Source organism: Cryptomeria japonica, chromosome 4, assembly GCF_030272615.1.
Source record: "Cryptomeria japonica chromosome 4, Sugi_1.0, whole genome shotgun sequence".
Taxonomy (NCBI): Eukaryota; Viridiplantae; Streptophyta; class Pinopsida; order Cupressales; family Cupressaceae; genus Cryptomeria; species Cryptomeria japonica.
In genome coordinates this window covers 717,440,384-717,453,931 of record NC_081408.1, presented here as the reverse complement: position 1 = coordinate 717,453,931, position 13,548 = coordinate 717,440,384, and positions in this window count along the sequence as shown.

Below are 13,548 nucleotides of genomic sequence, written 5' to 3'. Positions count from 1 at the left end.
TTATGCATTTGGAGAGCATTCCACATCCAACAAGAAGAGCACATCCAAACAAGTGGAGCACAAGGGTGTCTCTACTTCATCAAGCTCAATTGGAAGAACAAGAGAGACTCCTCTCTTGCAAGGTATAATCTAGTTAGCTTGTTCTTTTCATTTAGCTTTTATGCTTATTTGGATTTAACTAACCTGTTAACCTTGCATGAGGGTTTTCCCTTGCTTCATTCTGGCACGCCCGATGGGACCCACGTCCCAAAAATTCAACCTTTTTTGCAAGTTTTTACCATTTTTAATTACAAGTTTCAGATCAGCGCGAGAGTATGCAAACCAGCGAGTGTGCAGGGGCTTCAGCGTGCCTGCTTCAAATTTGAATTTTTCTAACTGGTTTTTTTGTTGTAGGCCACATAACAACACGAGTGCTACAGTATCAGCGCGAGCGTCTTAATTTTTCCTGACCCCTTCTTTTTTTTGCAGACTGCGGAACAACACGTCCGCCTCAGTTTCAACACATTCACCTAGCGCCTTTTGAAACTATATTTTGAGCTTAGATTTTATTTATCTTTTCTTTTTACTAATCGAAAACAATCAAAACATCTAAAGAGGCCTTAAAAAGAACAAAAACAATTCTAGCATATCTCTTTAATTTGGTTTTTTATCAAGTATTTTGGGCTACTAGTGGATTAATGCCTACTCTTCTGGTTCAGCAAATTTACTAAACCCAAAATCCTGCACATTTTCAAAATTTATACTTTTTGCTTTTGGCGCCTACACTCGCGCTTTAGCGCATGGTATTTGAGATTAGCGCGCCCACTGTAGTAAGTTTTAAATTCAAAATTCAAATTTTTTTCTGGCTTTTTGTTTCTCTTAGCCGCACAAACCTCCTTCAGTGCATGTGCAGGTGGATCAACGCTTGTGCAAGTGTTGTGGCGCGTCCGCATGTGGGACAGTGCCTGCATTGTATCCCTTAAGGATTTAGTTACTGATCAATTTTTGAGTTTGCAGGTTTGCACCGTTTGCCCAAGATCAGAAACTGAAACTACTAACTCAGTTTTTTTGCAGCACGTTTGAGGAGGACATGTTCTTTCCACTAGTTTAGATGTTTTTCATGTATTTTTAGATTAGCAAACATTTACTTTTGGGCTTAAAATCTTACAAGTGTTTGTCTCTTTTAGAATAGTTGCACATTCTAATTTTCTAAAGGTTAAATAACACCATGCTTTCAATGTCCTATTTTATTTCGATTGCATGTTTTTACCTTTAGAGGGCCTTTCCCGATTTTCCTGGCACTTCACATAGGCATTGGTGAGAGGGGAATGACCCAAGTGAGTACAACTGAACCTGAGCATTCCAACTCACTATAATCAAATCGCCTTTTGAGATGAAAATCTTGGAGGACGGAGCTATCTAAGTTTACTCTTATATCAAGCACTTTGTAGGGCCCTTGAGGTCTAAATTATGCTTGTGTGACTACTATTGTTCTTGGTAATTTATTGGGCTATAGGTTTCAATCGCTCTTGTGCAACTACAAAGGATAGTCTTCAAATGAAAACCCTTACTAAGAACTCTAGGAATAGAAGCTACCCAATTCACCTTTGAAAGGTGGATAATCTTTGTGCAAGGGAGATAGTAACTCCCCCAAGAGACTTGCCATATCGTGCCCCCATTAGCGTTTGGAGTCAGCTAATACGGTGTTGAGGATCCATTGCGTGAGACTCAGCAGTTGTATTCTGATTAGCTATTAGGTGTGTACCTGAGTTAAGAAGCAAAGGTTTTCCTCCTCAGCCGACTTCCTAAGATAGCATGATGTGCTTGAAGTCTCTATTTGCGTTAATGGCTAATGTATTTTCTATGTCTTCTTTCCAAGAGTAGAATTAGTATAAAACACTACCCCTTCAAATTCTACTTTTTCATTATCAAACCCCTATTTCCCTCATCTTCATCCATATCAAATCCCTAATCCATTTTCATTTATCTAAACAATCATCAATCCCCAACCAATATCTCTATTCTATCATTAATCCAATCTGGGGTAACCTTCCCCTTCCTCTTCATACCATCAATCCATTCTTCCACAATCATTTTCATTCAATCCTCGAGGACTTAGCACATCAACCTAATCAAATCTCCAAAAATTCTAATCAATCAATCAATATTCCTTTAATCCAATCATCAATCATCAATCCTAATCCAAAGTCAACACTTTTTGAAAATTTAATTTAGACCTATATCTTTAATCAATAAATCATTTGGCTTTTGTGCTTGGGAAAGAATCTCCCCTAAGTACCTTTGCCTCATCTCTTAAGTCGATCAAGATTCCTATCCTATGTCTTTATTTTACTTGGGATCATTAGTCAATCCTTAGTAGAAAGGAGACTTTTATCATTATCCTAAGGTCTAAATTTTATCCAACTTGGTTATCATCACCTTGTTTGTGGTTTCATCAACATGTCCCGCCTAAAATCCTCATCCAAGGACTAAGGTAAAATCTTAATCAAACTCTTGTCCTAATCTAAGGATCCCATCAATCATTCTATCCAACTTTATCAAAATCCAAAATCCTAGCTAAGTCCTTTCATCAACTTTTCTTCCAACAAATTTTATTTTGCCCTATTTTGTTTAGGCATGCAAGTCCACCCTAAGTAGAAGAAGGCTTAATCATTTGGATCCTTCACCCTATTTTTCTTAGGCACACAATTCCACCCTAAGTAGAAGAAGGCTTAATGAGTTGGATCCTTTTGCCCTATTGATCCGAATTATGGATTTGGATGACAACACCTAAGTAAGAACCTGCGGTATTGTAAATTTTGTTTACAAGAACCAAAAAGCATAGAATTGAAGCAAGCCAAAAACTAATCTATTCCATTCAAAAATCCAACATATAGAAGTTCATGAGATTCCAAGGTTCATGAAAACCCCTTGAGAATCGAAGTCCAACAGTCAAATTTGTTTATTACATAATAAAATCTAAAACTATGTAATTTTTCAAAAAACTATATAAAATTTGTCCTAACTTTAACTAGGCATAACTTTCTGCACAGGACTCAAATTTACGAGTCGTTTAACTTGTTGGAAAGGTCTCCAAGAGTTGTAGGTGAGATTTTTTGCCACTTTCAAGGGCTAAAAATGCACTGAAGGCCTTCAAAAATTCCATTTACTAATGTATAGAAAAACTAAAAAAATATGAAAATATTTTTTCAACTATTTCAAATTTTCTTCTGATCACCTATTTTTCTTAGGCAAGCAAGTCCACCCTAAGTAGAAGAAGGCTTAATCAATTGGATCCTTTTGCCCTATTTTTCTTAGGCATGCAAGTCCACCCTAAGTAAAAGAAGGCTTAATCATTTGGATCCTTTTTCCCTATTTTGCTTAGGCATGCAAGTACACCCTAAGTAGAAGAAGGCTTAATCATTTGGATCCTTCGCCCTATTTTGCTTAGGCACGTAAGTCTACCTTAAGTAGAAGAAGGCTTAATAATTTAGATCCTTTTGCCCTATTTTTTTTAGGCATGCAAGTCCACCCTAAGTAGAAGAAGGCTTAATCATTTGGATCCTTTTGCCCTATTTTGCTTAGGCACACAAGTCCACCCTAAGTAAAAGAAGGCTTAATCAGTTGGGTCCTTTTGCCCTATTTTGCTTATGCACACAAGTCCACCCTAAGTAGAAGAAGGTTTAATCATTTGGATCCTCTCATACCCCACTTAAGTCCTATTCCAAGGGCTAAGGTTTAATTTTAATCCAAAACAATATTTTCCTAACCCAAGGACTACTCCAATCTAATCAAATTCAACTCAATCCAAGCAAATCAAATCAAATCAAATCAATCCATCAATATAATATATATTTTCTAAGTCCTAGTCCTCATCTTCATTGAACATCATCTCATTACTTTTTTTCAATCAAGTCTATCCAATCCTAACTTATCCCCCCATCTTCTTGCACTCTACACTTGGGGGAAAGCTTCATCCATGCTATCCTATCATCTGCATTATCCATATCCATTATCCTCTATCTACATCCTATTTGAGTCCATCCTTCTTTCTTATCTTTGGTCTTGACTATCCTATCCATATCCTCCATCTCATATCTCTCATCTTATCCAAATTCATCCCTCATTCCTACCTTTGGTCTTGATCTTGTAATTGGTCCCCCTCCATTTATCCTATATCCACAAACCAATCCAATCATATCATATCATATTCCCCATCCCATCCTATCATATTCAATCATTAATCCCCCTCCCATTTTATCCAATCCTCTCACCTAGAGATCCCGCACACCATCTTGTCTCTTTCATCTATCAATCTACTAGTACCCTACCCATCGAGATGCATCCTCCCCATGTTTGGCAATTTATCCAAATCCATCTTCCTGCCCATCAGGATGTATCCTTCCCATGTCTGGCAGCCTAACCAAATCCATGTCCTACTCTTGGCAAGAGATATCAGTTGGTCATTTGCATGTTGTTTGCATTATTGAGCTTTTCGCTCTGCCTTTTTTATCTTGTGCCCCATGACTGTACCTGTTTAGGGCTGCCCTGATCATCCTATATCTTGGAATGTCTTGGTTGGTGTATAATGGGGCATTGTTTTTATGATATGGTGTTTTTGATGGTTTCTCTTGTATGATCCTACAGTCTTGCATTTACATCATCATCGATGTTTGCTAACCTATGTACACATAGATACCTATTGTTTGAGAGTCTATTCCACACCACAGATATTCAAAACATCTTGATTCCTATAATCAGCAGTGTAGATAATCTATGGCAATATCAAAAACTAGGTTTTCTCTCCATATCTTCATAACAAGAAATCCTATCCACTTCATTTCGTTCATCCATCTCAAAGGATCCAATTCATGTATTCCCTCTTTCATCATCTTCATTCTTTCATTATTTAGTCTTCTAATCCATTTTGAGAGCACACCCATGTTCTTTGAACCCACATGTCCTCTCAAGGGGGCATACATCTACTTCCTTGTCATCCTTCCTCCTTGTCTTCTTCCTCATCTCATGACTGGGGCATCAAGCTACTAGTCCTTATCCTCACCATCCACTATGTTTTACTCTTCTTTGATATAACATCACCTCATGACACTATATCAAAGAGGGGCAAAATGTAGACACCTAAAATTAATTAATTTAATATTTAATTAATTTAAGTCTATCAACATAATTAACCAGTTTAATTGTGTTAATTACCTTCTTTTTAAGGTTAATTAAATCGAATTTTATCAATCTTGTCACTATAGTCCAATAATTAATTTATCAAATAAATTAATTATTTCCCTATTCTTCTAAAGTCAACCAAATCATGAAGTCTTCTAAATTCCTCTTAAGTTAATTAATTCCAATTAATTAAATTACATCATGTGATTCCCACAAATAACTTTTCCTAATCCCCACTCAGCCTAATTAATTCTTTCTTAATCATACTTCCCATTATTCTCCAATTTTATAGTCCTCCACTTATGTCACATCAACATTGAGACTTTCAAGGAAATTCAAATTTCTTTGAATCCCCCCATGCATCCTTTATTTTAGAATTTTAAATTCCTCTTTCCTCTCCCCAAGGAATTTTATATTCCTTTTTATTCTCCCCATGCACCTTGATCCATGTCTTCGCTCTCAAATCAATCTCAACCCTTCTTCCCAAAGTCAATCTTGGACCTCCATTGGCCTCCTCCAATCTATAAATTGTAGTCTCATTTCCTCACAAATTACTACATTGAATCTTTTTCTAATCTTATGTTGTCCCTTTCTTCCTCTATCTCCTTCTATCATATCCAAATAATCCCTTATCCAAAAATAACCTTTTTCATCCAAATCCATCTATTCCTCATCCATCATAATCCAAATCCAATCCTAATCCACCAATCTTGTTAATCATTTAGAGAGCATTCCACATCCATCAAGAAGAACATATCCAAACAAGTGGAGCACAAGGGCGCCTCTACTTCATCAAGCTCAATCGAAGGAACAAGAGAGACTCCTCTCTTGCAAGGTATAATCTAGTTAGCTTGTTCTTTTCATTTAGATTTTATGCTTATTTGGATTTAACTAACTTGCTAACCTTGCATGAGGGTTTTACCTTGCTTCACCTGGCATATATGTGTATGACCATGGAAAACTAATTTGCCTTTCTTTGCAAAATGCAATATAGTTTTGTTTCGCTTGTTTTGATAATGATGTTGTCAGATATAAAATCTTTGGTTGATCTAGTATTCCAATATTGACTGCTTCGGTTGGCTCAATCAGTATAGAAGGTCTCTCCTAGTAATACTTGGGTAAAGTGTCAAATCTCCCATCCTTTGGTGCCTTGAGGAGGTTTTCACCATTGGATACATCCTTTATTTTTACTTTTCCTTGATCTAATGTTGCCATTAACTAGTTTTCAACATTAGACCTGATATTTGTTTTTCTTTTCACTTTTGCAACTGAGAGATTTGGCATCCCCTTAAGTAGAAGATGTGTTACTAGATTCACTGGTGGAATTTGTTTTAGGTTCGACCGTGTTGAGGTATAAGGTAATGGCATGATCGTTAGGGAAGGTTTCCATCTCAATGGTCCCTCATTTTCCCAATCAATAAGCTTGAGATACAGTAATGGTAAAGGATCGTCATATTGTTGTGTATCAAGAGCACTAAGGGCCATGATGGAGATATCTAAGTCTTCAATGACTATTTCTAAGTCCAAAATATTACTTTCCTCAGAATGACCTCCAACGAGTAGTTCCTGATCGTCCTCAATAGAGTCAAAATTGATATATTGTAGTTCCCATTTGAGTGGTCTATACTTTGACATTTTCCCTTCATATGAGTGGACTACATCAATGTCAATATCTTTTACATGACATGAATCTTCAAAAAGATGTTTGGAATGATATGAATCCTATTCCCATTCACTAGAATTTGTTTCACTAGAATCTTGTAACCTCTTGTCTTCTTCTTGTTACCAGTGAGCCGCTTCTTCTTCTTGTTTGTGAATAACCTCTTGTTGTTTATGGATAACTTCCTCTTTTTGCTTATGTGTGGCTTCTTCTTCTATCTGAATGCCACGTTATTCTTGTTGTCATTCATACTCTTCCTCTTGTTGACTGTGAGATGTTCCTTCTTATTGTGGATCTATATTACTCTTTCCAAAGCCTAATCTTGATTTACACTTAGGAAGTTGAGAAGGAAGTTGTATTGGTTCTAAGATACCTTCTTTTCTTTCAACCACATGACCACTGCCACCGTATCCCATTTTTCCCATGATATCATATCCTTCTCCATATTACTCTACTAGAATACTAAGATTGTTGACTTCTGGTTAGAATTTTGCCTCATCTTTGTATAACCTTTGCAAAACATCCTTGTCTTCAATTTCGTCAGCTAAGGTACCCGCTTTGACAAATGCTCCATCAAGAATTTTAATTGGTTTTGAGATAGGTGGTTGTTTTGAATTTGATGGTTTGCCATATTATCTTGGAGAGAGTGGTAGGTCTAGTAGTGAATATTCCCCTAGACCTTTGTCTTTCAGATGTACCTTTTTTCTCAAAGCTTGATAAGATTGAAGCAAAAGTGTTTTCCTTAGGTGGTGTAGTAGAAGAGGATGCTTCTCTATTATGTGGAACAATGACCTCTTAAACTAGTTTTAGGTTACTGCAATATTGAAATGGATTTGAATCTACTAGAATAGTTATCTCTTGTCCATTATAGGGAAACTGGAGGCACTGGTGGTAAGTTGAAGGAATAGCTTTCATGTCATGGATCCAGGGTCTCCCTAGGAGTATGCTATAAGACAAATTAATGTCCAACACTTCACATACTGTATCCTTTTGTGCAGGTCCAACTCTGATTGGCAACACTACAATCCCTTTGGAGGAATGCTCTTCTTCATCATAGGCTTTGATTGCTATCTTTTTGTGAAGAACAACTACATCTTTAGAATAGCCTAAGGCATAAACAAGGCTTAATGAGCAAATATTTAGGCCAGCTCCTCCATCTATTAAAACATGTTTTTTGTGTTTTTTATGAATGAGAACTTCGATATGAAAAGGAGTGATATGTGGATGTTGCAAGGACATGACATCATCTTCTGTGAAGGATAATAAGCAATGAGGCACTATGATATGTCCCACCATGGTTTGGAATTGATCAACACCTAGGTCTTTTGGGACTATGGTATCTACCAAAGCCTTTTCAAGGATCTCTTTATGTGTGGGTGATATTTTCAAGAGCTCTAGTATTGAGATTTGCATAGGGGTCTTCTATAATTGGTCCACTATATTTTATTGTTTAGAAGTGGAGGGTGCATTAGTTGTGGGACCCGGTGAAGTGATCTTAGCTTTACTATGTGTGATAGCATGTGCAGGTTATGGTTGTTGGAATCCAAGAAGACTCAGAGTGGGGGGTGAATCAGTGTTATGCCGAAATGTTTAGTTTAACCTTATTATAACATGCATTCACCAATCGGTAAACCGGTACATATATAATTGAAAGAAGTAAAGATATCAATGAACCAATCACACAAATTAATACCATAACATAGAGAGTTTATACATAGAAAACTTAAAAGAGGAAAAAACACAGTGGGATTTGTGACCCACAATATCAATCCACTAGCCATATCAAGAGACATTACATAATATGGGGGCCTGCACATGCAGGAAGGCTTACCGCCTAGAGCACATTGCTCAATACAAAGGAGTCTCACTGACTACATTCACTTTGAATAATGAAATGTAAAACTAAACTCATTTAATGCATCTTTTATACCTGATCGCGTTCTAGTTCAAGCTCTGATTATTCCGGTTTTGAAACCCTTAAACCCTTACCGGAATAACCTTCGCTTTGTGAGCGCATCCAAAATCAACTATAGATCATTACATAATATTGACCTCTTACACAAATGACCTCATATACATGATCTTCACATTACTTATCTAATCACACAACATCATTGTCATCATGTCTCAAAATTATCTAATAACTGACCTGTATACCCTTACAGTCCTTCATGACTCATGTCAGCTTACATAGATAATACAAAATGATTATACATGTCGGCTCATTACGTATATACATAAATAACATAATGGATATTCGATTGTCGGATCTCCCAATGATATCGGTCTCCTATACCAGTACCCTGTTTGCCAGTTATTATCTTTGCCTGATCTGCAAATCATGTCGGTCTTCAATGTTGGTACCCATAGAATCCTTCCTATTGGTGAAGATACCTATCGGTGTCGGTGAAGTATCTGTCGGTGAAGTGTCTGTCGATGAAATACCAAACCAAAGAATGAAGCCGGAACATGTTGTCATCAATGACAACATATGAAACCAATCAAATGAGTGTCAGTTGCCAACAATCTCCCCCTTTGGTATTGATGGCAACACTCATGTGAAAAATGATAATGATTTCCATCTACCGGATTCACCCTGAGACTGCTCCCCCTGAGCTGAATATTCATTTGTAATCATCATCTGTACAAATACTCCTTATCTCTTGATGTCAAGGATTTATTTTTCACCTATACCTCCCCCTTTGGAATCAATTCCAAAAAAAACACCAAAAACTAGGATGAAGAATGAAATTAGGTACAAAGAATGCGTCCCAAAACACCTTACCAGAGCTGACTATACTTGAAAATTTCCGGATAGGCTTTCTCCAAAAGCTCTAGATAAGTGTCCTAGCCAGATTTGAATGTGTTGGATATTGATACAAGTTTGTTAAGCATATGAGCTTGGGACTCTTTATCCTTAAGCTCTGTGGGTGCGGGCTTGCCAACCATATCTATGCATTCCTTTTATGTACACTCAAGGAATCCAACTGGGGACTCACCAATCCTTTGATCCCTTTAGCTCTCCTAATGATTTTGTCTCTATCCCTTTCAAGAGCTGAAATTTGAGCTTCTAACAACAAAATTTACCCATCAATAGATGTATTCAAAGAATTGGAACCATCAAAAGAATTAACTATACCTGCAATTTTATCCTGAGAATCTTTAATGCCTTTATCTATATTTGCAGTTAGTAATATGGTGTTACAACATACTATGTATATATTTGTACATTTCCTTAAAGAATTATCAATTAAATTCAGTTTGTCAATAATCTCTTTCTTTTCTGATTCAATCAATTGATCAAAAGTGGCTTTCTTAGCTTGAGTGAATCTTTCCAATGCCTGTCAGCTAGATATTTGTTACAGTGATTGAAAATCCTTAGAGATGTGCTGAGTAATTATTTTGAGCTTGCCGGATGGGCTTGCTCCATTGTCAAATTGGCACTCTGGGACAAGTCTATGCAATATTGGAATTGATTGATCAATTATTCCCTTGTCCACTGATCCTTCCTTCATCATCTTTTGAGCAGCTATCATCATGAGCTTAGTAGAACTCATCTCAATTATGCTCTTCTACTCTCCCTGGGAGGTGTCAATTGATAAAAAAGATGTGCTAGCTACCGATTCCCTATCGGATTCCTCTCCCTTTCTCTCTGATAGTTTAATACCTTTAATAACATCCTCTTTTGCACCGGTGGCTTCGCCACTTGGTGCAGTGTCTATTACTGTCAGTTCCTCATTAACTGTATCCACAAACTATACATTCTATGTATCTATCGATATATGTACATTATCTACTTTTTCCGGTACCTCCTCTATGTCCTGTACATCTGATTTTGTCGAGGGCTCTACATCCAATTCCTTAGAATCTTTCAAAATTGTAGGTAGGGTACCCACTACACCTTTGCCTTTCCCTTCAGTCAGGATGTCAGTAGTATCAATCTTAGCTTTTGGTGAGGAGAAGAAACCAGGGTTGTCAACAAAGAATTATACCCATGCCTTGTGAGTTTCACTGATTATTTCATTAACCCTGCCTCCCATAAGACTAATTATCATGTTCTTGCTACGAAAAATTGTTCTGTCTGCAACTTCAATGGTCATATCCAACTCATTTGGAGTAATTGAACCACAAGTAGTTAATAACTCTTGAATTTTTATGCGATTGTCCTCCTCCATAGCAGATAATCTCCTAGCATCTAGATTATTATACAGTTGTGTCAGTATTTTCTTTTCAATTACTAATAAAGCCTTCTTAAATATATCTAGGCATAACAAGACTGCTTCCTCAATTTCTTTCTGCTCATCATCATCTAAGTGTTCATAATAGTATTGTATGTTTCTCAAAATTCCATCCTTGGTGATTTCATCTATCAGTTCTACACAAGTCTTGGGAGGGATTATAGATACATTACCGATTACAATAGCAATGTCTATGTCTTCCTTCTTTCTTCTGCCAATACAAGATGGAGAAGAAGGTGTAAGAGATGTTTCCTTTGGAGCTCTTTTCTTTTTAGGTTTGTTGGTAGGTACCTTGATTGTGACATTTCTTACCAGTTGCTTCCTTGCCTCCTCCTTAGACTCCTCACCTTTCTTTCTCAATACCCTCTTGAATGCTAGAGGAGTGTCATCTTCAGTTCTAGAGTCTGGTGGAATAGGCTCAATGAATATTTTAGGCTCTTTCCTCTTCCTTCCTTTTGTTGGAACAACATCCATTAAGGCCTTGATGTCTTGGGATACTTTTCAACAAATTTGTTGGCCTTACCTTGTTGTTTCTCCCTCTTCTTCCAATTGAATTCAGTTTGAACCTCTTGCTTCTTTTTCTTTGCAGTACCAAAAGACATTTCAGCCTCATCAATTGGAGCATTGATCAACATTTTAGCATAAGCATCCAAAATCACAACATCAACCTCATATCCCATCTCCTCTATTCATTTCTTTTGGGGTTTAACTGCTTCCATTAAGGTTTCATCCTTTTTTACCATAAAGTAGACCTCGATTGAGTATTTGTCAACAATGTGTTTAGGAACTCTCTCTCTCTCTCTGGATTTCATTGCTTTCTGAAATGCCTTGAAATAACCCCAAACCTTATCATCTCACAGGCTTCCTAAGCTAGCAATGGATTGCTTCAATTGTCTTCCTATCAGGATGTCAAATGCCCACTCTCTTTCCCAAACTGGGAGTTTCATTAAGGAAAAATAGCATTAAGAAGACAATGAGATTCCCATACTAGAATACCCCCTTTTTCTCTCCTTTAATCTTTCCAAGGTTAATGATCAACTCGTCATTCATCCATCCACATAGATCTATTTTCTCATTTTCTCTCATAATTTTATGTGTGGCATATATGAAGGAGATAGAAACAGAATTGAGATGATTGGAATGAGTTACCTCATACCCAATGATCATGTTGCCAAATCTGATGTCTCGGTCAGTGATGGTGTTGACCCTCATTGATCCCCAATCCGAAGTTGCGTCCATGAGTTTGTTAACTTGATCATTTGAAATCTTTTTCTCTGGATGCTGACCAATATGTGGAAAACCAGTGATGGACCTAATGACCTCCTTTGAGATCTTATATGGTATGTCCAACCAAATGAACTCTCCATGAACTCTATTTAGTACATAACAAAGATCTCATCTTTGAATACAAGGATATAAAGAATACCAGTAAACCCTAGATCTTCAATGTGCTTATATTCAGGTTTGATCTTTCCCGAGTCACCCATCAACTAATTCATGTACATATTCTTGATATCACTGGTACCTAGATCCTCAATGTGGTAATGAATATATGCTCTGACGTCTTCCACATAAACAACTCCTTCTGAAACACATGAAAATGCACCAACTGAATCATCCAAGGTGGCAATATGCGGGCATTGCTTGAAAATTGGTCTGGGATGATCCTTAACCTTGACAACAGTTGGATTTGTAATAAAAGTAGGTGCAGAGGATGATCCACCTTCCATGATGAGAGATGGATGCGATAAATACCTGAGAAATGGTTGCTAGTGAATAACCCTAGAGAATTATTTTGAGTGCTGGTAGAATCACTGAAGAAGATTTCTGATCACTTTGAATTGCCTTAGACTCACTCTATATCACTCTTAATCACTCTGAATGAAAGGTGATAAAAAATGAAGTGGATTCAACCTTTTAACCTTCGAGAAATCCTAATCCGCCATTGATATAAATGTCTTCTGGTGGAACAAACCGAGTCTCGATCAGACATCTCCATGCCAGATAAACTTTTTCTAATGTCTGGAACTTCTTCCAAATCTCCTTCCCGAGGCTTATGCAATATTTTCATGAAATTTGCCTACCCCTAAGGCATCTACCTTAGTTACCGAATGATCTTCCTACCGGTGTAGGAGAAATCTACTCTATCGATTGAGTAACCGAAGCAGTCCCATTTTTTGATTGATCATCTGACTTCCTGACCCATTTCTTGGTATAATCTTGCCAGATTTCATTGACCTTTTCTTTCCCTTTATCATTTGATCCATCATTATTAACCGATGGATTTTTGCTTCTACAAAACTTAGCTATATGTCCAATCTTGGTGCATGCATAACATGTAACATTGTTCTTTTGGATTGCTTTGCTATAACCAAAATAATTGCTTGACCTGCATTGATTAGCCATATGTCCAAATTTTCCACATGCATGAAATTTTACATTCATTCTGCTATCTTTTATCTTATGACCATACTTATTGCATTTGGAACA